Genomic DNA, 23,666 nt, shown 5'->3' on the forward strand with positions numbered 1-23,666 from the left:
GGATAAACACCAGGATTTTATGTTAAAGCATATTTGTGTGCATGATAGGTTGACCAAACATCCCCGGTTTCTGGGGACAGTCCCTGGATTGAGGACACTGTCCCCGGACCAAGTTTGTGACGGATTGGATTTGAACAGGGGCTGGGTAAATTTCAAAGTCAGTCAGTGCAGAATAAAAAAACAAAAAAATCTGAATTGCCCCCCCTCGCTCTGCTGCTCCTACTAGCTTAGGGGGGTGTATATTTTTCCATTATCTGTGCCCCTTTCTGATGATCATGTGCTGGTCGGAGAGGAGGGAATATTTATTTTGTTTCGGGTGCATGCCCATTCAGCTCCGCTCACATGTTCTTCTGCCTTGGCTCAAGTCCCAGGCCAAGCCGCCTGCCTGCTTATCTCCTTGCCTTCCCTGGCAGAGTAATCTTCCTCCGCTCCCCACTCAGTTGTAGCCGAGGGCCCGGAGAGTAAGGCCTCGTACACACGACCGGTTTTCTTGGCAAGAAACAGGCAAGAAAACTGCTGGCAGAGCTTTTATGCCGAGAAAACCGTTCGTGTGCATGGTTTTCCGTCAAGAAAACTGCCGGGAATCTCTACAAGAAAAAAAAGAGAACCTGCTCTCTATTTTCTCTTCAGGATTCTCGGCAGGCAGTTTGCCTGCCGAGAAACCCGAGCGTGTGTATGCTAACCTGCCTCCATGGAAACCCGCGCATGCTCGATGAGACTTCGACGCATGCGCGGTAGCTTCCAAGGCATAGGTAGGGTGAATCAAGATGGCGGCGACGGCATCGAATGTGACACATGCTTGTCGTAGTCGATGACGTCGCCGCGTTCTTGCCATTCAAAAGAACGGTGGTTCTTTTGAATGTGTGTCTGTACACAGGGCTTGGCAAGAAAATCTTGCTAGGAATCCCGTTGAGAAAACCAATGTTTTTTTCCTATGGGATTCTCGACCGTGTGTACAGGGCTTAGGACTTGACACTGATTGTCGCCAATACTAGTAAAAAAATCAAAAATATGTCCCCGGATTTCATTTAAAAAATCTGGTTACCTTAGTGCATGAGGCTTAAATTAAATGCAAGGAGCAGTGTGCACACGACATAAAAGCACTGTCAATTTCTTGTAGTGAAAAAAAATGATATACCTAGACTTCCAAAGAAATATAAGCATTAGCAGTGCTACAAAAATAATATAAAATGTCCTTATAAAAAGTCTTTAACCACTTAAGGACCCGCTCACAACTATATACGTCCTGTTTTTAAAGATGGATATCTTGGTAACGGCAGGAGCTAATGCCACAACCGAGATATCCATCTTTTCCTTGAGCAGTCCTGCAAACCATAACGGTGGTCTCCGCGGCGGATTCGCCGTGAGATTACCGTTATTGCATTTAAGTCTAAATATGAGATGTGAGGTAATTTTGACCCCAGATCTCATATTTAAGAGGACCTGTCATGCTTTTTATATTACAAGGGATGTTTACATTCCTTGTAATAGGAATAAAAGTGATCCATTTTTTTTTTCAGTGTAAACATTTATAAAATAAATAAAAATAAATAAGAAAACCAAAAAATGTTTTTTTTTAAAGCGCCCCATCCCGACGAGCTCGCGCGCAGAAGCGAACGCATACGTGAGTAGCGCCCACATATGAAAACGGTGTTCAAACCACACAAGTGAGGTATCACCGCGATCGTTAGCGAGAGCAATAATTCTAGCCCTAGACCTCCTCTGGCGCTCAAAAGATGCAACCTATAGAATTTTTTAAACGTTGCCTATGGAGATTTTTAAGGGTAAAAGTTTGACGCCATTCCACGAGTGGGCGCAATTTTGAAGCGTGACATGTTGGGTATCATTTTAGAGTACTACTACTTTTTCTTTTGGCAAGGCAGCAAGGTGGGGTCTGTACTAAAAAAAGGACAGGGATGGTGGAAATGTCAGAATTCTTCTCAAGATTACCATCTGGGGGAATGGTGGAAGTGAGTTTAATGGGCTCATTAGTTACAGATTCAGCATGATGGATATTGGTGGTGGTATCATTATCCTGAAGAATAATCTGGGCTAAGGGAGGACAGGAGGCATTAGCTAGACAACTGGGCTGGTTCAAGAGAGTGGAGGTATTATTTAGGGAAGACTTTGGTATGGATGGAACGGTGTGTGGAACGACAAGTCTATTATTACTAGGGTTGTCCCGATACCACTTTTTTTAGGACTGAGTACAAGTACCGATACTTTTTTTTATGTACTCGCCGATACCGAATACCGATACTTTTTTAAAATGTGTCCCCAAATGCAGCCATGTCCCCCCACATATGCAGCCATGTCCCCCCCATATGCAGCCATGTCCCCCACATATTCCAGCCATGTCCCCCACATATTCCAGCCATGTCCCCCACATATTCCAGCCATGTCCCCCACATATTCCAGCCATGTCCCCCACATAATGCAGCCATGTCCCCCACATAATGCAGCCATGTCCCCCACATAATGCAGCCATGTCCCCCACATAATGCAGCCATGTCCCCCACATATTCCAGCCATGTCCCCCACATATTCCAGCCATGTCCCCCACATATTCCAGCCATGTCCCCCACATAATGCAGCCATGTCCACCACATAATGCAGCCATGTCCACCACATAATGCAGCCATGTCCCCCACATATTCCAGCCATGTCCACCACATAATGCAGCCATGTCCCCCACATAATGCAGCCATGTCCTACATACCTTGATGATGCCGCACGTGCCGCCGTTAATCAGCGTGCAGGGAACATTACAGCTTTCGTTTGAAAAGCTGTATCTTCGCCGCGTATAGACACTCCCCCTTGCTCGGGATTGGACAGATCATCCGTCCAATCCCGCGCAAGGGGGAGTGTCTATACGCGGCGGGGATACAGCTATTCAAACGAAAGCTGTAATGTTCCCCGCACGCTGATTAACGGCGGCGGCTTTGCGGTTTGCGGCGACGGGTTTGCGGCGGCGGGGGGGGGGGCAAGTATTCTATTTCAGTATCGGGGGTATTTGCGGGAGTACGAGTACTCCCGCAAATACTCGGTATCGGTACCGATACCGATACTGGTATCGGTATCGGGACAACCCTAATTATTACAATGAGGGGTCAAATGGGGTGCTGGGTGTGGACTGATGGGAAAGTGGTGGGTGACACTTGGAGGAAAATTCAAGGCTAATAAGAGTATACCTCTTTGGAAGGGTAAGTTGAATTGAAGGAGAAAATTTATGTTGAGACCTGGGAGGCACAACAGAAGGCCTCTGGGGGGGCTAAAGGACATAAGACTTGGGACGTGCCAACTCTCTCAACGCTGCCTATGTAAACAATATGTCTAGTTTATAATCTTCAAGGTCTCTCTTAAGCTTTTTTTTTCGTTCAAAGTTTTTTATTGAATACAATTATAGGACATATCAACAGATAATCTCAAATGAATATCAAAGAACATAACATACAAAGCATCTCATGGGAGAATAACACAGAGACAATATAAAGATTTGCGGAGCAGTGTTACAAAATGTAGTTGTTACAGAAAATCAAATAAATAAATTAGAACCACAGGAGATGCTGACATATAAGGGGACAAGCCCCAGTACTAGATCACGATTGGGCAAAAACATTTCTTAAGTGAGTAGGGGACTTAAAGTCCACAAGGTAGTTCTGATTAGTAAGTAACATTACTGGTGTGGAGAGATTATGGATAAGGTAAGTAGTCAGGGATAAGGAGTGAAAAGTCAGGGATACAGAAAAGAGGGGAGAAAAGGAAACAAGGGAAAGTTAAAGAGGGGCGGTCGAAGGGAACGCACAGGTCCCTGAATGGTTGTAGTACAAATCTGGAACATCTATGGGGGGATTAGGGCTCTAGCAAATGATTCTCAAAACCTGAGGGCAGAAAATGTTCCACCCAGGGGCGCCAAGTTTAAAGATGTTGGGGGTTCGGTCCAAAATAGTAGCTTCAATTTTGCTATGAATCATAGCTTGGGTGACTCTATTTTTTACTTCAACTATACTTAATTTAGGGGTTTTACAGGCTCTAGCTATCGTCTGCTTAGCCTCTGTAGTAAGTTGAAGGTGAGAGATGGCGTTAGGCTCTTGTGCAGTCCATTGTAACATGATTTAAAAGTGCTAGGGTTGGGTCAGGGTCTAGAGGAACCTGGAGCAATGTGGAGGCCATGCGAAATATCATTACCCAAAATTGTTGTACAACTGGGCACGACCACCACCAGATATGGAGATGAGTGCCCCGCTCTCCACAGCCCCAGAAACATACAGGAGGATAACTCAGCAGAAATTTAGAGATCCTAGCATGGACTAGGTACCATCTCATGAGGACCTTATAGTTTGCCTCCAGCGTAACTTTGTTCTGGGATGAAGATATTGTGTTGGCCCATATATTTGTCCAGTCTTCAGCATCTAATTCAATTGTTAAGTCCTTAGACCACTGTGCAGCATAGGATGGAAGATTAGTCGGTGTTGAAGTAAGGTGGCTGTAGAGGTGTGATATTAAGTCCAAGGCATTTGGGTCTGAGTCACAAATATCTTCAAAGATAGATAAACTATCTAGAGAAGAGCAGGAGCCTATAACTGTCTGGGCAAATCTCTTAAGCTTTTTAATATTTTTAGTAACAATATGTTTTTCTGCATTCTGAAGTTTGTTAAACAGAACTAGAGAATTTTTATGGACAGTTCGTAAAAACAGGCACTTTTTTCCCCAGTTCGTAAATGTCCGTGGTTGCGGGAATGTGCCAGTAAAAATAGCCAAGATCGGTTCGGCTTGGAACTGCGCATGGAGATTGGAGGCAGGGGGTGATTGGAGGCAGGGGGTGATGGTGGCTGTGGTGGCACCACAGAGGGGGATGGAGGCAGGGGGAGATTGGAGGCAGGGGGTGTTAGTGGCAGGAGGTGATGGTGGCAGTGCAGAGGGGGATGGTGGCACCGCAGAGGGTGGGGGATGGAGACAGGGGTTGTTTGTGGCACCGGGGTTGTTTGTGGGGGGTGGAGGCAGGGGACGATGGAGGCAGGGGGTTGATTGGAGGCAGGGGGAGATTGGAGGCAGAGGGAGATTGGAGGAAGGGGGAGATTGTGGCACCACAGAGGGGGGTGAAGACAGGGGGTGTTGGTGGCAGAGGGGGATGGAGTCAGGGGGTGATGTGACTAAATAATTTCCCCTTATTACATAGAAAATAACAAAAATATGTTTTTTTACCTTAATATCTACCTTAAATCACATTGCTATTTGCCTAGCATACTTTTTTGTAGCCTAAATACTGAAATTTGCACCTAAAAATGTAATTTAGTAACTTTTGTGAAATGCCAGTAAAAACCTGGTTGTGCCACTAAATTTCGGGTGTCATGCCAGTAAATTTCAATCTGGTAGGTTGGCAACACTGGTCTAGAGAGGAATAAAAGGTCAGCAATGTTCTTGGACAGATTCAAAATGTTCCTTTCTCTTTGGGAAATAATTAATTGTATCCACTTGGTGGTGCCAAATTCAGCTATTTGTCTCCACTCCTTGAACAGGTCAGAGTCCAAAAAAAATCACACCCTTTGTAGATCCCAATACCATGGGGAGTGACATTGGAATGCAGATACTTTTTCAGGAAGGAAACATCCCACCTGTGGTAATTTGGTGCATATAGGAGATCCTCCAATCTGAAAAATAACTTACAGATCTGGGATTCAGTGTTAGAATTGTGGGGAGGTATGGTGGTAGGGCGAGGAGAAAGTGGGTGATGAACATAGTGGAAATCATGACCGTCCTGCGAGAAAATATTTAAAAAACGACTGTCTCTATTTGATAGGAAAGTTTTGATTGGATTCACATGGGAAGAAAAGAAAAGATGCAACAAACCCTTTGGATGTAAAACATAAAAGAGAGAAAATGTGTGTAGCACAGCATTAACCACTTAAGGACCGCCCACCTCATATATACTACGGCAGGGTGGGTTTATTGTGCGAAACAACGTACCCATACGTTGTTTCGTGCACCATATAAAGGGGGAAAATGGACAGTTGATTTCACTCCCTAAAGAAATAGCTCAGAGATTTAGAGAATATTACTCTTCCCTTTATAATCTGACTCCAACCCATGTGCCCCAGGTTACTATGGAAGAATATCTCCTCTCTGCACATCTACCTATGTTGGCCTCGCTCAATCTGAATAATTTAGAAATACCCATATCAGTGGAGGAACTAGAGACAGTGATCAAAACAGTTAAACAAGGGAAGGCACCGGTCCCGGATGGATTCACTATCCAATATTACAAACATTGTTAGGGGTATATAGGACAAAGGCCTTCAATGAGATTTGCCGGGCTCCCGCACTGCCGCCGGATGCACTGATTGCACATATTTTGGTCATCCCGAAAGAAGGGAAGGACCCGGCGGAGTGCGGGAGCTATTGCCCGATCTCATTGTTGAATACAGACCTAAAACTTTTTACTAAACTTCTTGCCTCCCACCTCCAGACGCTGCTGAATCAAATTGTACATCGAGACCAGGTTGGGTTTATCCCTACCCGAGAGGCCAGAGATAATACCGTAAAGGTTCTCAACCTGGTACATTATGCCAACACAACAAAAGCGCCTGTATTTTTCTGAGCACTGATGCAGAGAAAGCGTTTGACAGTGTTAGTTGGTGTTTTATGTTTGAAGTATTGAGGCAAATGGGAATGGGAGAACATATGCGGAGTTGGATAGTGGGGGTGCATGCCTCACCCCAGGCTGTGGTAAAAGTAAGATGTTTAAAATCTCAAATGGAACGCTCCAGGGGTGTCCACTGTCCCCTTTCTCTAAAACCCCTATTGAATAGGATTCAGCAAAATCCAGACATCCAGGGACTTCAAATAGGGGACTGGAATTATAAAATTTCTGCATATGCAGATGATTTTTTGTTCTCTCTATCTCGCCCTCATGTTTCACTGCCAAACTTGATGAAGTAAATAGAAGGATATGGGACATTAGCAAATTAAAAAATTAACTATGCGAAATCGGAAGCGATGGGGGTGTCCCTTTCCTCAGTAGCGCAGCAAAATATACAACCCAACTTTAATTTTAAATGGGTAGGATCGGCATTAAAATATTTAGGGATAAATATACCCCTAAGATTAGAGAAGGTCTTTTCTGTAAATTTTCCCCCGCTATACAAAGTAGTCAGCTACCTACTGGAAAAATGGCAACATGGATTGCACTCATGGTTTGGCCGCTGTAATACCATCAAAATGTATTATTTTCAAGCCGTACCAATAGGAATCCCCGGGCCTACTTCTGGCAAGTAAATACGCTTTTTACCAAATTCATATGGGCAAATAGGCGACCAAGGATAAGTAGAAGCCAAATGACCCTCCCCAAATGTTATGGGGGCTTAGCAGTTCCATATGTGTCCAAATACCATCAAGCACTCCATTTGGGAAGGGTCATAGATTGATGTAGGCATACAGAATTTAAATTATGAATAGAACTGGAGCAAGAGATCAGTCAGGTTCCTTTGGGTAGGGCATTATGGTGCTATGTAAAGTTAGCAGACTCCCTTAAAAACATCCCCTCGTAGGATCAACACTGTCTATAAGTGCTAAAATCTGCCAGTATACTAAATACTTGTCAAAGTACTCTCCATTATAACCAGTATTGGGCAATCCAATTTTTGGGCCGGGGGTGGAAGTGGGGGCCTTTTCGGAGACTTCGAGAGAGGGGCTACATTCAGGTATCACTTTTTTTGCAATTAGACACATGACCCACAATTGCAGCTTTGACGCAACCTGGAGGCCGATTTGAAATGAAATACAGGCAGGCACTACAACTCCGACGTTTCCTGGAGTCATTGGGCCCAATAAGTAGCTTTAAACGGGAGCTGACTAAGTTTGAAACATACTGTGATGAGAAGGAGCCCCTTAATCGAATAATATCAAAGATATACTCGCTGCTAACTGTTCCACCAGAGAATTATGAGATGCCAGCAACTAGAAAGAGGGAAAGGGACCTTAATAAGACCTTTACATTAGCTCAACGTCAGAAGATGATATACCTGACGTTAAACTCATCAATATGCACCAGAACTCAAGAATCAAACTATAAATTATTGACCAGGTGGTATTATACGCCATCAAAATTAGGTAGGTTTTTTCCTGAAGTCTCGGACCAGTGTTGACGATGTAAATTGGGGTGGGGAACCTTGTTTCATATATACTGGACATGCCCCGGGATCAGGCAGTACTGGCTAGAGGTACGAAGGATATCTCAAAAAATGGTGGCATATCCAGTACCGGATGACCCGGGGTTTTTCCTGTTACATCTTTCGCAAATACCTACACAGACATATAAAACCTTGGTGTTATGCCACCTGGTCAATGAAGCTAAGTCATGCATAGCGAGATGTTGGAAAAGCTCCAGGCCTCCAACAATCACAGAATGGCTTAATAGGGTCAGAAATGTGGGGCTATAGAGGATTTGATGTTCTCGGCCCAAGACAAAAAGAGCAATATATCAAAGTCTGGTCAACATGGATTATATTTATACAGTCAGAAGAAGGGAAGAGATTAATGGGAAATACAGTAGGGGAGTAAGTCCACTAGGGGTACGAGAAGTAATTGAGAGGCTAATATTCTTATAATCTCCACGGGAAGAGGGGATCGGAGAGAGGGAGGAGAGGGGGTGGGAGAGAAGAGGGGTGGTTGGTTCTCCCCCCCCCTTCCATTTTTTTGGGGGGGGGGTTTGTTCTGTCTCAGGTTTGTTTTGGGAGGGGAGAAGTTGGGGGAATATAAAATCGAAAGGGAGAATTGAGTAAGGTTGTAGGAAATAAAGGATAAGGACACTTAACCGAAAGAGGGGCACTTTACTGTGTCTTTTAATGAAGTATATATATATATATATATATATATATATATATATATATATATATATATAGGAATACATGGATTGTAATCCAATGACAATGAAGAGTAGATGTGAGATATGTGTTTAATAAATGGACTAATTAAAGTAACGGGATGAGAAATGTACCATGTTTAGAAATACAATGGAAGGTGTATAATGTATTATTAGATGTATTCCCTTTGAAATATAAATAAATAAATAAAGAATATTTAAAATAATACATATTGTCCTAAACTGATGAATACATTTTTTTAATATATTTTTTGGGATATGTATTTTAGCAGAAAGTAAAAAAACACATATGTTTTTTTCCTGATTGCCAGTCTTTTTTGTTTATAGAGCAAAAAATAAAAACTGCAGAGGTGATCAAATACCACCAAAAGAAAGCTCTAATTATGGCAAATCCAAAGAGTGTACAAGTACACAGTACATACGACGCTCCTAGGAGAAGTGCAAAGTACTTTTTTATGCATCCATTCAGTTCCCCCATCATTTCCTCGACCCTGCCAATGGTTTACAGATACAGATAAAAGTTTTATGGACTAAGTGACGTTGCACTTCCCCTAGGAGCAGAGCCCCCTATTTACGGTGTACTTGTATACTTTTTGGAATCACTATACTGCTGTTACTGCTGCGGCTTAAATTTCAGCTGCACCTGAGGAGTGTTTTAGTCTCATGTTTGGTTGTTTTTTTTTAACTTGATTGTTTTTTAATGCTGTGCTGCTCAAATTTCTCTCTCTTTTATGTTGTTTAACATCCAAAGGGTTTGTTGTATCTGTTCTTTTTTTCCCCACATGGATCCAATCAAAACTTTCCTAGAGACAGTAGATTTTCTAATATTTTCTTGCAGGTCATGATTTCCACTATGTTCATCACCCACTCTTTCCTCGCCCTACCACCATACCTCCCCAGAATTTTTTAACACTGAATACCAGATCCGTAAGTAATTTTTTCAGACTCGAGGATCTCCTATCCACAGAAAATCACCACTGGAGGGATGTTTCCTTCCTGAAAAGTGTCTGCTGTCCATTATCACTCCCCCTTGTAGATACAAGGGGTGTGCTTTTTTTGGACTCTGACCTGTTCAAGGAGTGGAGACGAATAGCTGAATTTGGCACCACCAAGTGAATACAATTATTTACCAAACAGAAAGGAAAATTTTGAGGCTGGCATTGCTCACCTTTATTTCACTCTAGAGTCTAGACCAACACAAATCCTTTGTATTATTTGACCAATGGTCTCTAGTTCTGTTTAACAAACTTCAAAAGGCAGAAGAAAAAATTGTTACTAAAAAAGATTAAAAGGCTTAAGAGAGACTTTAAAGATTATAAACTAGACAGTGTTTACATGGGCACCGTTGAGACGGTTGGCATGTCCCAAATCTCATGTCCTCCTGTCCACCCAGAAGCCTCCTGTGGTGCCTCAACATTCGTCTGCCAGGTCCTAGAACAGTGGTTCTCAACCTTTCAAGTGCCGTGACCCCTTGATAAAATTTCCCAAGTTGTGGGGACCCCTAACATTATTTTCATAGTGTGGGTTGTCAGCACCCAAGGCAAGACAAGTAATTTGTGCCCCTAACCCACGGACATTTAGCGCTCCCTGAGTCCCTTTCACTTGTACATTATTAAAACCCCTTATAGTACATTTTAGGATGTAACGCTTTCTCTTTGTTCTCCTTTCTTTCCCTTTTATCTCTCTCTATCCTAATTTCTTGTTTGATTTTTTCCCCCCATTACTCTTTTTAGCCGTCTTTCTTGTTCTTTCTCTTCCTTTTTCTTTGCCCCCCCCCCTTTTCCTCTCCCTTCTATGTATTCTCTATTTTTATTCCTTCTCTTACTCTTTGGTGTGGGGGGGGGGGGGTGGGATGAGTGGCAGTGCTGGGGAGAGTTCTGATCAGCCAACTTAGGTGCTCTTGATCAAGGTCATCTGCTGATCTGTAAACTGTAGTGGGGACTTTTAATGGCAACTATAATCACAGGCAGTGTTACTCACTGTGTCTCCGGCTTCACTGTGTCTCTGACTTTGTGGTGTCTCGTAGCAGTGACACCTCTACCGAAATCAGGAGATGGGGTCTCCTCCAGCCCCTCCCCCTTCACATTCCTCACCAGTCAGCTGACCTCTAGTCTCTGCCCCCCTGCCATGCCGTGAACTGAATGGGTGGCTGCAAAGAGGCTGAGTGGGCGGCCGCGGTCTCCAGGGACAGCCCTGCTTTGCGACCGCAAAAGGGCTGGAAGAGAGGTGCAGGCTTCAGGAACAGCCCAGAATTTGGTGACCCCTGGCAAATCATCATTCGACCCCCAAGGGGGTCCCGACCCCCAGGTTGAGAACCACTGCCCTAGAAGATCACCTCTCGCTGAGGGGAATCAGTCTGGGAAATCAAAGATGGTGCCCGCTTCTCAGCAACATGCTCAGTTGGAGCTGGGGAATTCCTTGGCAGTCACTTCCCCAGACTACCTGCTTCTCAGTCCGCATCCTGGGACCTATGTGAGTAACCATCATGCCCTCAATGCCTCACTAGCTTCCGGTGAGTCCCTAATTGGACACACACACTAGACAATATGCTATTGTCCCCTATGGAAGCAGGCCTTGCACAGCACCAGAGCAGGGATACTCACTCAGACCTCCCCCAGACCTTCCATTTGACATGGGTTCCATGTTCTTAAAATGTTCAGAAATGCTGGGTCACAGACTGACTCACGCAGCTGCCAAAATCACAGGTGATATCAAAGCGGACCTTCAAAACATAGGCTCGCAAATGCAAGCCATTAAATCTAAATTAGACGCCACTGTGGCCAGGGCAAATTAAAACACAGACCGTATACAAGACCTCCAGGACCAGCTAGAGACTGCCTTATCAAAATAGATGACCTAGAGCAGTGATGGCGAACCTTGGCACCCCAGATGTTTTGGAACTACATTTCCTATGATGCTCATGCACTCTGCAGTGTAGTTGAGCATCATGGTAAATGTAGTTCCATAACATCTGGGGTGCCAAGGTTCGCCATCCCTGACCTAGAGAATAGGTCCAGGAGATACAACTTTAGGATCAGGAGTCTCCCAGGATCAGTGGAGGATGTTCCCGCAGTGGTCCGCTCCCTCATCCAGAACCTCATCGCGGATGTTCCTCAACACAGGTTAGAGCTTGATCATGCCCACAGAGCTTTGGGCCCCCCCCACGCATAGCCTCCTGAGGGATAGACCTAATAATGTCCACTGTCAAACAGTATACTGTATTATTGACAGAATCAACCTCACACCTTGACAATCCAGCAAAGAATTTTGTGGGAAACGATCGTTCGCGCCAGAAACGATTGTTTGTTAGCCAGAAGCGATAGTTTGCAGAAGCGATCGTTCGCGCCAGAAACAAACGTTTCTGATAGGTGTAGACATGGATGGGGGAGGGCCCAAAGTGGTTGCAGTGTCCATGCTCAATGCAAGACACCTGTGTGCAGGCACCAAGAGGCTGGTTCAAAAGCCCAGCACGCCAGAGCCTTCTGTAAGCAGCATGGACGCAGAGCAATTGTCTGTCTTTTTTTGTTTATAGCGCAAAAATTAAAGACTGCAGAGGTGATCAAATCCCACCAAAAGAAAGCTCTATTTGTGGCAAATCCAAAGAGTGTACAAGTACACAGAACATATGGCACTCCTAGAAGGAACTACTGGAAATGAGAAAAAGCATTAGCAGGATCAACAAGGAAACATATCCAGCTATTGGTAATATTCTGCCTAGCAGCATTTGTGGATTGGGCACTATAGTGGTGGGCTGGTGGCTCACTATAACCCAGTTTATGGACCTTAAGTATAGCAAATCCAAAGATTGTACAAGTACACACTACATACGGCGCTCCTAGGAGAAGTGCAAAGTCCCTTGGTCCATTGGAACCTTTATCTGTATCTGTAGACCATAAACAGTCTATGTCCCTTCTCCTGCTCAGCCATCCATCCATGTACTACTTTCTTACCCATCCATTCAGTTCCCCCATCATTTCCTCTACCCTGTCAATGGTTTACAGATAAAGTTTTTATGGACTTATAAAAGTTCCCTCCACCCTGCCAATGGTTTACAAATACTGATAACGTTTTTATGGACTTAAGCCGCATACACACGACCATTTTTCATGTCATGGAAAAAAACAAAGTTTTTCTCAACGTGATTCTTGTCAAGCCTGCCTTGCATAAACACGATCAGGAAAAAAAATGCTCGAGCAAAGCGCGGTGACGTACAACATGTATGATGGCAGCCACTGTGCCATCAATTGTTACCACTGTGCCATCAATTGTTGCCACTGTGCCCATCAATTGTCACCACTGTGCCCATAAATTGTCACCACTGTGCCATCAATTGTCGCCACTGTGCCCATCAATTGTTGCCACTGTGCCCTGTAAAATGCTGCCAGATTTCCCACCCGCCCGGCACTTACCTTTCTGGGGTCAGCCATCCTGCTTCCATCGTCCCTCGATGTCTTCTCCCGCCCTCGACGACGCTTCAGCCAATCAGGTTACCGGTAACCAGAACCGGTGAACCTGATTGACTGAGACGCTGATTGACTGAGACGCCTGTCAGTGTTAACCACTATTTGGAAGCCGATTACAGCCCTCAGGCTGTAATCGAAAACCTATCAGAGCCGCTGCCTTTGATAGGCACTTCCAAAGCCAACTAGCTGCCGTTACTCAGATGGCCGGTGCTCATCAGGGGGCCAGCCATCTGAATAGTGGGCGGCAGCAACAATACATAGATTCATGCAATGCATGAATCTATGTATTGTTGATCAGTCGTAGTGCAGGAGAGAGAGGGGGCGGCGCTCCTGCGCCCTCTATGAACGCACCGTCACTGTTTCTCTCTCTTTTATGTTTTACATCCAAAAGGTTTGTTGCATCTTTTCTTTTCTTCCCGTATGGATCCAAGCAAAACTTTCCTAGAGACAGTGGGGTAGATTCAGGAACAATTTCCGCCGGTGTAGACTGAGATGCGCGGCGTAAATGCCAATTTGCGCCGGCGTATCTCCGCGCCGTATTCAGCAAACAATATTACGCCGTAACGTAGATTTTTTTTTTTCGTTTGGACCTTTCCACGCCGGTGCGGCGTGGGCGCCCATTTACGCTGGTCTGAACTAGCGCGGCCCTGGTTTTTCTATTTTAAATATGCAAATGAGGGAGTTGGTCTGATTCAGCAAATTACGAATTGCCGGCGCAGGCTACTCCCGGTGCGTGTAACTCTGGTTTGCAGCGGAAAGTTACCCTTTATAAAGCAGGGGTAACTTTACACCAAACTTGCAGAGGTCAGCTGGAGAGCAGCTAAAGCAGCAGCGTTACAAACGACCTGAGCAACAACACTTGCTGGACAACACATAGAGGCGGTCCCCATGTTGGGAGAGGCCCTCAATAATTACAGCCCTCTCCTCTGGGCTGAAATTGGTCATCCGCCCACCTGAGGATTCCTCATCAGCCATAACTGCCCCACCACAATGCAAACCACCTAGCTTGGAAAAAAAAAGCTTCAGTACATTTGCACCTGCAGGGCGGAAGTCTGGGCTGATTCATGGACTGGGCTTTGGTAGTGGGTCGGCGGAGCTCAGGGATCACGCCGGGGCGCAGTTCTGAGCATGTGCAGATTGGGGCATTTACCCCTGGATGTCACTGAGCATGTGCGGACTAAGATGCGCCCCGGCGTGACCCCTGCGCCACGCTCCCCGCTTCATTAGCATAGGGAGCCACCCATTTTATTCTACCCCGCCTTACGCCGCGCTACGCCGCCTTACGCCGTGTAAAATCCGCCACGCCGGGGCAAGAGACAGGAAAAAAGTTTCCTGAATCACTAGCATGCCTCTCTGTGCTGTTCCGGCGCAGTGTAAAAAAGATGCACTGCGCCGGACCAAAGATCCGCTGATGTTCCTGAATCTGGCCCAGTAGGTTTTGTAATATTTCCTCGCAGAACGGTCATGATTTCCACTATGTTCATCACCCTCTCTCTCCTCAACCTACCACCATACTGCTGCAGAATTCTAACTAAATACCAGATCCGTAAGTTATTGTTTCAGATTGGAGGATCTCCTATCTGCAGAAAATCACCACTGATGGGATGTTTCCTTCCTGAAAAAGTATCTGCAGTTCAGTGTCACTCCCCCTTGTAGATACAAGGGGTGTGCTTTTTTTGGACTTTGACCTGTTGAATGAGTAGAGACAAATAGCTGAATTTGGCACCACCAAGTGAATACAATTAATTATTTACCAAAGAGAAAGGAAAATTTTGAAGCTGGCATTGCTGACCTTTATTTCACTCTAAACCAACACAAATCCTTTGTATTATTTGACCAATGGTCTCTAGTTCTGTTTAACGAACTTCAGAAGGCAGAAGAAATGTTTTTACTAAAAAGATTAAAAAGCTTAGGAGAGACTTTGAAGATTATAAACTAGACAGAGTGTTTACATAAGCCCTGTTGAGACGGTTGGCACGTCCCAAGTCTCATGTCCTCCAGCCCGGCCAGAAGCCTCCTGTGGTGCCTCCCATGTCTCAACATTCATCCTCTCCTTCTACTCAATGTACCCTTCCAAAGCCTATACCTCTTATGAGCCTTAAATTTGCCTCCAAGTGTCACCCACAACTTTCCCATCGGTCCACATCTGGACTTTCTTCCACTACTAAACCATATATGCCAGGACCCCATCCAACCCCTCATTGTAATAATAGATTTGTCATTCCACACACCGGTCTATCCATACCAAAGTCTTCCCTCAAAAATACAACAAAAAATAATAATACCGACAGGCGCATGCACGGCAGCTCTTAAGATGGCCGCATAGACTGGGAGCTCCGCACTGCCCCGGCCATCTCGTGCCACATATAAACTCCAGTGCAACTTCCATCCTCCTCCACCTGCACCCGGACCTGGGGGAACACTTGCGGCATCACCCCATGGTGGCGGGATCAGTCCACCAGGCCCTAGAAGATCACCTCTCGCCGATGGGGGATCAGGTCGGGAAATCAAAGATGGCGACCACTCCTCAGCCACATGCTCATTTGGACGTGGGGAATCCCATTACATACTTGCCAACAGTCCCGATTTTCCCGGGACAATCCTGATTTTGGGACCCTTGTCCCGATCAGAGCTTGTCCCGATTAAATTCCTGGAAAATCGGGAATGTTTCAGGCAAAAATGGCCAGCGGGCTACAAAAAGATAAATGGGAGGAAAGAAATTTTGGACAGCCGCACTCCAATAAAAGGTAAAAAGGTGTTGCCTTTTATTCTGGTAAAAAATACTACAAAAGCAAGAAAAAAACAGCAAACAGTGGGGTAATAGAGCTAACTAGTTTCACATTGATAACCAATGCTTAGTCAACCCTACAAAAAGATGTCTGCCGCTGTAAGGACTAATCCACTTGTGTTCAGTGGAGGGGGAGGGGCAGCCAATCAGCTTCTCTCTTCAGTGTACAAATAGACAATTCTCCTGTACACTGAAGCTGATTGGTTGCATGGCTCAGAGGCCCCTTCCCTCTCCACTGAACACATAAGAAAGCCAGAAACTGTGTAGCTGCCACTGTAGCAGACGCATAAAGGAGGGCTCTGCTGCCGGGGACACAGATGTAAGGAGGGCTCCACTGATGGGGTACATTGATGTATGGAGGGGCTCCGCTGATGGGGTACACTGATGTAAGGAGGGCTCCACTGATGGGGACCCTGATGTAAGGACGGACTCTGCTGGGGGCACCTGATGTAAGGACAGACTCTGCTTGGGCATCTAATGTAAGGACGGACTCTGCTGGGGGCACCTGATGTAAGGACGGACTTCGCTGGGGGCACCTGATGTAAGGAGGGACTTCACTGGGGCACCTGATGTAAAGAGGGACTCTGCAGGGGTCACCTGATGTAAAGAGGGACTCTCCTGGGGGGCACCTGATGTAAGGACAGACTCTGGTGGGGGGGGCATCTGATGTAAGGATGGACTCTGCTGGGGGCACCTGATGTAAGGACGGACTCTGCTGGGGCACCTGATGTAAGGACGGACTTTGCTGGGGCATCTAATGTAAGGACGGACTCAGCTGGGGGCACCTTATGTAAGGACAGACTCTGCTGGGGCACCTGATGTAAGGATGGACTCTGCTGGGGGCACCTGATGTAAGGATGGACTCTGCTGGGGGCACCTGATGTAAGGATGGACTCTGCTGGGGGCACCTGATGTAAGGACGCTCTCTGCTGGGGGCACCTGATGTAAGGAGCGACTCCACTGGGGGCACCTGATGTAAGGAGGGACTCTGCTCAGGGCACCTGATGTAAGGACGGTCTCTGCGGGGGGGCACCTGATGTAAGGAGGGACTCTGCAGGGGTCCCCTGATGTAAAGAGGGACTCTTTCTCTCTCTCTCTCTTCCTCCCTCCCTCTGTCTCCCTTTCTTTCTCCCTCCATCCCTCCTTCATCTCATACTCTAAACCTCACCCCCATTTGAGCCACAGCTCTTTAAGCCACACCTACTATTTCTCTTAAACCATACCCTATTTTTGCTGGATCACAGACTGACCCACACAGCAGCCAAAATCACAGGCGATATCAAAGCAGACCTTCAAAATCTAGGCTCGCGAATGGAAGCCATTGAATCTAAATTAGATGCCACTGTGGCCAGGGCAAACCAAAACACAGACCGTATACAAGACCTCCAGGACCAGCTAGAGACTGCTTTTTCAAAATAGATGACCTAGAGAATAGGTCGAAGAGACTTTAGAATCAGGGGTCTTCCAGAATCAGTGGTGGATGTTCCCGCCACGGTCCGCTTCCTCATCTAGAAATTAATCGCACAGGCTAGAGCTTGATCGTGCCCACAGAGCTTTGGGCCCTCCCACGCACGGCCTCCCGAGGGATATTGTCACGTACCTGGTAGGAGTCTGATATGATGAGGTCGGCCTCTCTTGTATCTCCAGCCCAAGCCCCACTGAGAGTGGGACAGATGGTGGCTAGGGTCAGGAGGAACACGAGTGCCTGTAGGTGTTGCTTGTAGTACTTGCAGATGAAGATGTAGGCTTGGAGACACAGGCAGGTCAACAGGCACAGAGCACGGGTAGTGCTCGAAGGATCAGCCGAAGTTAAGGGGAACTCCAAACGACTTGCAGGTTCTGGTTAGCAGCTTGCTGGAATTTCCGGAAGGCAGAGGTCAGAGGAATAGCCGGGTTAGGTAACAGGCGGGCAGCAAGGTACAAAGTCATCAGCAGGAGCAGGGTCAAGTGGATAGCCTGGTTCGGTAACAGGCGGGCAGCAAGGTACAAGGGCATCAGCAGGAGCAGGGTCAATGGATAACCGGGATCAGGAACCAGTCCAGAGGCAGAATCAGGGAAGGCCAAAGTCAGCAGCGTGAACCAAGCAGAACACAACAGGAATCAGGAAATCAGGACACAGCTGAAGACCAGTTAGCACTATTTGGGAGTCAGAGCCCCCTTTAAATAGGCAGACTGCCACCAAGAGAGATTAGGGACGCACTCCTGTGCGTGTACGCCATCCATGGCGCACACGCATGCACAATAGTGCTCTGGAAAGACTGCTGTGGCCCGTGCGCATGTGCGCCAGTGTTCCGGGAAGCCTGCTGTTGTTCTTGAACGCGCGCGCATGCGCACGTGTGTGTACCAGGGGCGTTCTAGTAGTTCTCTTACAGATATTCTGGTGAAACCTAATTTTTACACGGTAAAGGGCCCGCTCATGTTTTCACTTCATGATCACCCCATACAGGTCCCCTCAAACCACTCCTAGCAGTGTTATCCTGAAAAGACATCAAATATTGGTGGCAGTTCCCCTTTAACTTCAAATTCACGTACAAGAACAGGTCCTACACTTTCTCCAAATTCGCTGAGGGCAAAAAATTACTTCTACAACTGGGTCTCATCTCCCAAGTAGTGTTGAGCAGAATATGCCATATTCGATTTCGCGATATATCTCGAATATATATTCGAATATTCGAGATATATTCGCTAAATTCGAATATTCGTGATATTTTATCGAAATAAATTGATTGCGATTTTTCGCTATTGCGAATGCGAAAATAATTGCGATTTTTTAATAACTGCGGTAGGAGCACTCTGATTGGCTCAGAATATTCTTGATATTTAGTCGAAATTTCGCAAAATGCGAATGCGATATTTATTGCGCAATTTCGAGAAATGCTGGAGGAGCGCTCTGATTGGCTCAGAATATTCGTGATATTTTGTCGAAATTTCGCAAAATGCGAATGCGATATTTATTGCGCAATTTCGAGAAATGCTGGAGGAGCGCTCTGATTGGCTCAGAATATTCGTGATATTTTATCGAAATTTCGCAAAATGCGAATGCGATATTTATTGCGCAATTTCGACAAATGCTGTAGGAGCACTCTGATTGGCTTAGAATATTCGTTATATTTTATCGAAATTTCGCAATATTGCGATTGCGATGATTATTGCGGAATTTCGCCAAATGCTGTAGGAGCGCTCTGATTGGCTCATTCTGAAATTGAATATTCGAGATATTTTAGCGCAATTTCACTAAATGCGAATGCGAAATTGTTTGCAGATATTTCGAAAACTGCTGTAGGAGCACTCTGAAATAGAATATTTGTGATATTTTAGCCAAAAAATATTGCGATTTTTCGATCAAGCATGCGCAATCGCGCGAACAACACGCGCCCAACACGCGACCATTTCCTGGACCCTTGCCAGTTTCCAACTTTATGATCGCATCGCAATCGAAGAGCAAGATGGTTGGAAGTAATTTCACACTCTCTGAGGAAAAGATGATGATTTGTGTAAGTATTTTGACCACTGTTATTTCATTATCTTCAACTGCATTTTAGTCTAGTTTAAAAGTTAGTATATATGATCAGATATTAGTATTTCACAAACAATGTGTCTCCTGCTTTTACAAAACTACAAGTCCCAGCATGCCTGGACAGCTGCAGACACCCTGGTTGGTAAATGTGTATTTAGGCACTTTTCCTTGTTATTTAGCATAATGAATTTAACATTTTTTTGGACATAGGACGTATGCGAACGTCCTGACTTCAGGGTCCTCAAGGCCCAAGGACGTTCGAATACATATTGCCCTTTAGATGTTGCAGAACTACAACTTCCAGCATGCCTGGGAATGCTGGCACTTCTAGTATTGTAAGTTCTGCAGGCCCACATTTTTCAGGCCTTTATGCACGGGTCTCTAAACTGTGGCACCCTAGATGCAGCAAAAGTAAAATTCTTAGCATGCACTGACATACCGTGGCTGATGGGAGTAGTAGTTTTGCAACAGCTGGAGGTGGACTGGTCTTGAAACCCTGAGTTAGGTAACAAACCCGTAGTGTTTTGCAACCATTCTGCCTCCAGCTGTTTTTTTTCTGTTGAAAAGCCTGTGGCGTGCAAAACACAACCCAAAAACTCCACCCGGTGCAGGGAAAAATTTGCACACACCTAAAGAGTGACATCACAAAAAACTGCGACGGTTGCATACGTCAGTGATCCTCCGAAAAGGTCCCGTCTCTGACCCCCCGGGGCGTTAGGCTCCTGACAGGGAAACGAGTTACTGTGGTCCATACAGCCGAAGCCATATGGACCCATCTCGGTCCAAGCAGCTGAAGCCACAAGGACCCAACATCCTCGGAGGGACTGCCGAAACAGAACCCTCCTCGTTAAGGCTCCCCCTAAGGGAGACCCCATGAGAGCCGGTGAACCTAACCAGAAGGCCGAGTCTACCAACTCCCAAGACTTTCAGAGACCGGCCCGAGGACCAGCACCCTACTCGCCACACATAAAGTGCAAGCACCAAAACAAAAAGAGTGACAAACAAAACAGAACACGGGGAAAAATAATAAAAGAAAGTGGGGAAAAGGAAGATGGGAGAGTGAGGAAAGTGACCAATGTGAAATAATTCTGCCTCCAGCTGTTGCAAAACTACAACTCCCTGCATGCAACTGGCTGCAATTACCCCCCCCTCTCCCCCAATGTGAATTTACAGGGTACATTCACATGGGCTGTGGCTTACAGTGTGCTTCTAGCTGAAGCAAATTTGGCGCTGCAGCTCAAACCCTCAGCGGGAAACTACTGTGAACCCCATGCCTCCCCGTTATTACCGGACAGCCATTAACTGTCCAGGCATGCTGGGAGTTAAAGTATAATTGTTGTACAGCTGGTGACGGATGAGCTACATGGTGTATCAGAGCATGCTGGTAGTTGTAGTTGTTAAATAACATCAACTCCATTATTTATTCTAAATTAATTAATCAAAAAGTCAAAAGAAACAAACATATTCTTGTTCCTATATAAAGATAGGGATGAAAAAAAATAATCTATTGTACAGGCCCATTATCAGTGTCCCAAAAAAATTATAGCGGTCAGATGAATAGCAACGCATATCTCCCCTATACGTGTATCCTGTGTTGTTAATCATATATACATAATTATGCAAATCATAATGGCTGCTATATTTATGCAAAAAAGGTGGCGACCGAAATGGCATGATATAAAATCTGTCATGTTACCCCTGTCATTGATTAATAAGGCGAGAATGCTTCCAATTGTTGAATACCATACATTTACGTCATATATCCATAAGGCTGTCAACAAAAGTATTACAATATACTTTGTTCTTCATCTTGCAGAAGTTCCTGGAAACAGGATACAATGAGCTGCGGAGGCAGCAAGAAAAACAGGCAGTTGTAAGCTCCCTAATTGAGGAACTACGCGCCCAAAACGGCGAAGCACCCACTCGCATGACGATCCTCAAAAAGTGGTCCGACCTAAAGAGGCGCCAGATGAACCGGGTCAGGCGTATCCGGAATAAATATCATCCTGGTAAGTTATTGGTCACAGTTATGTTTTTTTTTCCCTAAAGTGTATTTTGTGCGTGTACTCGAGAGAGGAGCCGGACTGCAGGAGTTGGGAGTAGGCAGGCCTCCCCCAGAGGTAATCTGCCACCTTTCTCCATGCCCCGGGTGGCAATGGCGGGTGTGAGGGGGTCCTCCCACACAGACCGTCCTACCTGCTCCGCTTCGAAGCCCAACGGGGCAGAGGGACTCCCTATAAGGGAGTGAGAGGATTTGCCCGCTCAACCAGCCCCGTTAGTCCTTCGCCTCTCTTTTTAGAGACCGCGTGGTCAGAGTGCGTGCATGTTAACCCAATTGCGAGTGCGTGTGTAAGTGTGGTGGTTTTTGTGGGAGGGAGGTGGGCATACTAAGCGCAGGCTTACCTCGCATAGCACACCCACCGGGGGCCGGGCTGAGACCACCAAACTCAATTCACATGTAGCCGAGAGCGGGATCCGAACCCCTAGCTGCAGAGGTGAATGGCTTGTCAGCGCAGTGGCAATCGCGTTGAGCCAGCCCGGGTCCCTTGGGGACAGTTATGTAAGGTCATATGTAATTAATGTAAGGTCAGATGTTGTTAACCAAGACGCCATGTTGTTGTAACATATATCACCACCAGCCAAGGTATTCATAGTACTGTTGTAAAAAAACATGGGACAGCAGACAGGAACACAGAAGTTATGTGGGAACATACTTTTCCCATTGCTTTGCATGGGACTTTAAACAAAAAGCCCGACCCTCACCAATGGGGTTAATTAAGGGATAAATTAACGATCCTATACTTTAAGTGGACGTATAGATAACATGTGACCAAGTGTTATCGAAATATCTACAGCTGTTATGAAGTAACATGTATTTCCCATAGAGTTGAATGGGACTTTAAAGAAAAACCCTGACCAAGGCAAATGGGGGTGGGTAAGGGTTAAACCACCAATCCTATATTTGTGGCTGACATATAAGTAACCTGTGTGCCAAGTTTCATGTAAATATCTTTAGCCGTTTGGACGTGATGGTGGAACATACATACATACATGCACACACACGTTGAGTTTTATATATATAGATTCCCACTAAATTCCTGTGTTAGGCGTGGGGTTGTTATAGTAATCCCGTGTACTCCATCAAGCCCTTTTTTTAACATGAGATCGTCTGAACAAAACAAAGGAGACAAAAACAGCTCATTTTACCATGGTGGCAGCCCAGCTCATGCTCAGTCCCCTGTAGTGCCCACAAGACCCTTTAATATAACATTGTCCCATTGGTTAACTGTCTATATAAATTAATTTGTATTCATATACAATACAGCAGAGTACACAGAATTTGCATACGTCATTAGAAAACATTTTTATAATATATGAACATTGTGTTATTATAGGAGCTCCGCTACCAACTGTGCGCCCCAAGCGCACAAGGCGACAGGCCGCAGAGGAGGAGCAGGAGGAGGATGTGGAAGAGGAGGAGAGGGATGAGGAGGAGCAGCCAGGGCCATCCACATCACCACCCCCAGCTCCTGTGGAGGAGCAAGAGGAGGAGCTGCACCCCCCCCCCCCCCGAAACTTCTGGTGGAGTAGTGGGTGACGAGGAAGAGGAGCAGGATGAGACGGTTAATTTTACCATCAATCAGGAGGGTAAATATGTGCACAGAGATTAATAAAATTTCAACAATAAAATGTAGCTCTAAAAATGGACAGCATTTAAAGCAGGGCTGTGGAGTCGGTAGATAAATTTTCCGACTCCGACTCCTCAGTTTTATGTACTTCAGACTCCGACTCCCCGACTCCCCGACTCCGACTCCTCTGTATTAATATGCGAATGTATTTTATAGATTCCTTGAGGGAAAGAAACGCAACCTACCACAGGACTACTGGCTGGGAAGCCAACAGTCTACTGTATTGCACAGTTTAAGCAAAAGACAAACACAATGAAAACAATCAAGTGACTGGATAGTAGCAGCAGGCTTAAACATCAGGAACATGATCTTTAACAGTTCAAAAATA

The 23,666-nt window shown here is 45.7% G+C and overlaps 1 protein-coding gene across 1 annotated transcript in view; it reads right to left on the reverse strand.

Moving 5' to 3' along the window:
• LOC120914023 (histo-blood group ABO system transferase-like) overlaps window positions 1-23,666 on the reverse strand; it is a 177,918-nt gene that overhangs the window by 9,054 nt on the left and 145,198 nt on the right. The window lies entirely within an intron of this gene.

Source organism: Rana temporaria, chromosome 9 (assembly GCF_905171775.1).
Source record: "Rana temporaria chromosome 9, aRanTem1.1, whole genome shotgun sequence".
Lineage (NCBI taxonomy): Eukaryota > Metazoa > Chordata > Amphibia > Anura > Ranidae > Rana > Rana temporaria.